This window comes from Conger conger, chromosome 14, assembly GCF_963514075.1.
Source record: "Conger conger chromosome 14, fConCon1.1, whole genome shotgun sequence".
Classification (NCBI taxonomy): domain Eukaryota; kingdom Metazoa; phylum Chordata; class Actinopteri; order Anguilliformes; family Congridae; genus Conger; species Conger conger.
Genome location: NC_083773.1, coordinates 47,027,617 through 47,032,936, shown reverse-complemented (window position 1 = coordinate 47,032,936; position 5,320 = coordinate 47,027,617). Strand labels below are relative to the sequence as shown.

Below are 5,320 nucleotides of genomic sequence, written 5' to 3'. Positions count from 1 at the left end.
CTCAGTCCATTACAATCACTGAGGGTTTGCAAGCACTAGTTTGGTTTGGTATTTCGCCCTGTTTTGTAAGGGTTGTTTTATTTTCTCCTCAGCCAGTTTTTGGGCCTTATTTCTGTTTATTTACTCTGAATCGCCTTCCGGTTTGTTTTTGTTCCTCCCTCTGTCTCAGGAGAAGGGAAGTATTTTAGTTCCGTTTTGTTCAGGGGGAAATTAGTGGCGAACACGTTCGCGTGTGCGCTTTTTGAAGGGTTCTCCTTCTAGTCGCAACTGGCTCTCCGTCACCCCCAACCTCACAGAATCCAGCCCTCAATGGGTTGATGATTTTGATTTTCTTTGACCACTGTTACGTCATTTTGTTCTCAACAAATGATACAATGTACATCAGTAAAGATTTTCAACTTGAATAAATCGTTCATCAAGATCTGATGTGTCCCTTAAGTGTTCCATTTTTGAGCAGTGTATATGCTTCCTCTTGGTCATATACACTCAGTGAGCACTTTAGTAGGAACATTTTTACTTTGTTACACCTACTTATTCATGCGATTATCTAATCAGCCAATTGCGTGGCAGCAGTGCAATGCATACAATCATCTAGCTATGGGTCAGGAGCTTCAGCTAATGTTCACATGAACCATCAGAATGCGGAAAAAATTTGGATTGTTGGTGGCAGACCGGGCGGTTTGAGTATCTCAGAATCTGATGATCTCCTGGGATTTTCACGCACACTAGTCTCTAGTGTTTGCAAAGAATGGTGAAAAAAAACAAAGAAAAATCCAGTGAGCAGTAGTTCTGCAGACGGACTGGTCAAAGCTGACAGTAATGCAAATAACCACACATTACAACAGTGGTATGCAGAAGAGCATCTCTAAACACACATCACATCATAACTGTTAGTGGATAGGCTACGGCAGTAGAAGTCAAAAGCTAATAAAGTACTCACTGAGTGTATATGCTCTTGGTCATATAATTAGGCGGTTTAGCTCAATCTCGTATTACTGTTACACAGATAACACACAGCTGTTTTTTTCAGTTAAACCAAACTGTACAAATAATTTGAATGTTTTACATCTCTGGTTATGGGTATGCGCTTTGCACTTTTTTGCATGTTGCTCTGGAAAAGAGCGTCTGGCAAATGCCATTAATGTAATGTAATATAATAACTGTTTGGTGGCTATTCTTCCTCCAGGTTAATGCTGATTCTGTATCTGCAGAGTCCGCGCTCCAGTTCTCTTCTTGGCCAACAAAACATTGGCAGAAAGGATCTCTGAGTCGGGTAGGTTCCATGTACATATTTAAAATGTATTTGTTGGTGATCTGGTTGTACCAGATTGTACTGATTTTGACATACCCAATGTTTTGGCAATGGCTCTGATTTATTCTGATTTATTTAGTCTCATTATAGCCTGCTTTACTGGCATTGACACTTCTTTGGTCCTCATGTTGAGACAATGGTAGCAAACTTAAAATGCAAATACCACACCTAGAATCAACTCCTGTGAGCTAGCTTTTTTGGGATCACCGGATATGGATGTAAATACTGTCAAAACAAAACATACTGTCATACCCCAGAGCCATTTGGTCCCTGTTCCAGAAACCAGCAAACCCCAACCGAAAAAGAAAACTGGTAAGCAACGAGGCCATGTAGGGGTCCCAACAACATCCCCTATCCCAAATGAAATCACCAGGGAGACCAGGTTCAGTCAGGGAGTTGGGAGAGGAGTGTGATGGTGAGTGTGATGTTGATCCCTTAAAGGTACAATAGGTCATTTCGGCCTTCTAAAGAGTTTCAGCAACAAACGCTCAAACAACAACACTTTATCCCACCCCTTCTGTGAACACGCTGACGTTGAAACGCCATTGGCTGTGGCAATTTGTACCAAAACATTGAATAGCTGTACAATAATTCAAGCTCAATGGTTAAATTGGTTCAGAATGTTGGCCCCAATTTAAGGACCATAAACACAAGCAGAGAGTGAGTCAACATATCAGTGAGCCTTTTTCAATCATAGGAAGGGATTGGTTTGTTTACAATGGTTTGTAACAATGTTTTAACACAGAAATCTTACCTTTATTACCCTTTTCTTGACACAAGTTTAAAAATGACATGCCCAAAATAAAATGGTTACTATTCTTGAACCCTTTCTATTTGCATAATCCTGGTCTGTTCTTAAAGAGAAACCTGTTTGTTTTCCAACAGTAAAAAAAAAAAAAACAGTTTCAGAAGCATCTGGTCTGTGGAGTAGAAGTGTAATGTGGTTTAAGGCACTTTGGTAGTGGGGCAGATGTTGGAGAATCTGGTCTGTAGATTAGAAATATGATGTGCATAATTTATTTTTCCTCTACCTGTTTCTATAGATATACCTGTGACCTCTGAAATCCAGAAATCCCTCCAAATAGGTCTGTTCGATTTTAGCAGCTGTAGTTTTATTTCAGTGCTGAATTGAATGCCATTCAGTGAGAGTACAGAATTCCTGTGCTTTAGAGTTTAGACAGATCAACGAAATTGACCAAAGTCTAATGTTGCAATGGAAGGGGTGGAGCCTGGAGAACTTTGACATTCCCGCGCGGCAGCCGCGGATAGTTAAGCTTAACTTTCCTTAACTTTTCCCATTCATTCTCAACGGAAGTTCTTATCACTTCGGATGCGATATATTCTTGGCCGCACGTTGATATCGCGGCGCTGTTCCGAGAAAAACGAACGACGTCCTTACAGTGCGGATTCCTTAACTTTTCCCATTCATTTTCAACGGAAGTTCTTATCACTTCGGATGCGATATATTCTTGGCCGCACGTTGATATTGCGTCGCTGTTCCGAGAAAAACGAATGACGTCCTTACAGTGCGGATTCCTTAACTATTCGAAATCGCCTGGCGCGAATCATTTCCCTGGGCTCCTTTTGGTAAGTCTATCTAGATAATTATTTTACTATTAACGGGTCCTCGAATGATATTTATGTTGTTGAGGTATTCCCGATGTATTATTGTTATTTTGAATGTTCCAATTGTTCGTTTTTTATGTGGGAAAATTACAGGTAAACGGGATAATGTCTCTGCATGTCTGTTTCTCAACGTCGTAGCCAGCTACATTAACATGCGATCACTTTACGGTTTTAAAATATCACCGTCATGAATAGTATTGACAATTTGTATACACGTTTGATTCGTGAAGGTTTAGACATAAAATGTATTATTGTTGCTCTTATTTCACTGCCAATTGTTTATTGACATAGGCCTAACTTACTGTCATTCAGACATCTTGGTATATGTTCCTTTATTTTCCATTAATATATTATTATTGTTGTTGTTGTTGTTGTTGTTAACTTGCCCATATTATGTAGTTGCCCAGCTAAGTACTTAAATAATAGAGCAGTTTCCACAATTATTATATTATACAATATTTACACCCATGTTACCTTAAATTATATGAATGTACAGTAAATACATATACTTATTGTTCTGTTTTTTCTTTGTTTAGTACAATAATGACTGTAATGACAGGCATTACAGTATAATTAGGCACACAGTATAATTAGTACAGGTCTCTTGGTTACTTTCATACATTTCATAACTAATGTTACTTTGATATCTCCAGGTGATCAGCATGTGGAGGCATGTATATTTTCTCCCAGGTAGGCTGCAGATATACTTCCGAAGAGGTCTGTGAAGTCCTTGGCAAAATCGGAACAATACCAGTACTTCAGGAGACCCAGCCTTCACCTTCCCTCCTGCCCTGGCTATTCCAACTGCCCCAGTCCCAAGCCCAGTCTCCTTTAATACCTATGCATATCCACCATGCTAATATTGTTACAAACAACAATATAGTTATTCATTGATATTTTTGTTGCTGTTGTTGTGTTTATATGTTCATAAGAATTGTAATATGCAATGCCCTCCGTAATGCTTGGGACAAAAACATTAATTTAGCTCAGTACACCACAATTTTATATTCATAAACAAACAATTCAAAGTGCAAGTTCTCATATTTTATTAAAGGGTATTTTTATGCATTCTGGTTTCACCATGTAGACATGACAGCACTTTTTATACATAATCCCCCATTTCAGGGCACCATAATGTTTGGGACATATTTATGTGATGTAAATTACAGTCATGTTTACTGCATATTTTCTGTATGCATGACTGGTTGAAGTCTGTGACCCACTGAGACATGACTGTGGTCTTCTGTGGACAGTAGTCTCTGACACATCCACGCCTGCCTCCCGAAGGGTGTTTCTGATCGGTTGGACACATGTTTGGGGATTTTTCTTCATTATGATGAGAATTCTTCAGCTATCAGCTGTAGAGGTCTTACTTGGCTTGCCATGCCCTATGCCCCATTACATGTTCTCTCTCCTTAATGCTGTTCCAAACAGTTGATTTTGTTACACCTAAGGTTTGGCATAACAAAACAGACGTCTCATAATGGCTTCCTTGACATTCATTGGAACAACTCTGGCCCTCATGTTTAATGACAATAATACAAACCAAAGGCAAGAAAAAGCCTAGAAAAATATTATGTTTATTGTTACTATATATAAAACACACTTTAATTTCAATATGGTGAAACCAAAGTCTGTAAACATGCCCTTCATGCATTTTTTATTACAAATCTAAAATTGTGGAGAACAGAGCCAAAAAAAAAAAAGTATTTGTCCTAAACATTACAGATGGCACTGTATATAACATTGTAATCTTTTTTTGTGTATGTAATAAATTGCAATAATTGATCTAATGTCAGTAGTGATGTAATGTCAGTTCTACATCTAAGTAGGTGTACAGGTGTTCCTAATAAAGTTCTCAGTGAGTGGATATTTTGGCAATTGTCTGTATCTGTGTGCATGGATAGTAGACAAGTTGTAAATATTGTTCTCCTTCAGTTGCCATAAAAACTTTTACCCAACATCCAACCAGCTGCCTACCTTTCATTTTATTTCCTGCTTGATATTATTATGTACTTCATTATCGGTCACGACCTGGCTCATTGGCCGTGACAAAGAGGGAGACGCACACTGACGCATTTAAAAAACAAGGTCAAATTTATTTGAAATAACCAGTTAACAAAAATGTGTAGTGTGAAAGTCAGTTGCATCAGTAGTGTGAGTGAGTGGATGTGTGAAAAGTATGCTGAAGCAATGTTGTCTCATGCAAACCCAAAAAGAACCAACAGGTACGTGGGAAGAGAGTTCCCTCCTTCAGGCAAGAGTCAGGTACATTTTAACATCTGGTCACAGGTGCTCCCAATTGCGCAAATGACCTGGTACTCCGCCAACAAGGCACCTGTGAAGTAACGCCAGAATAAGTAGCACAGAGCAGGGGGCCGT

General features: G+C 38.9%; 1 long non-coding RNA gene across 1 annotated transcript; it reads left to right on the top strand.

The window, feature by feature from the left end:
* Positions 1-2,672: 2,672 nt before the first annotated feature.
* Positions 2,673-4,906, top strand: LOC133110716 (uncharacterized). The gene is made up of 2 exons (XR_009704902.1): positions 2,673-2,899; positions 3,592-4,906. It is a non-coding gene; the product is annotated as an uncharacterized LOC133110716 (long non-coding RNA).
* The last annotated feature ends 414 nt before the right edge of the window (positions 4,907-5,320 follow it).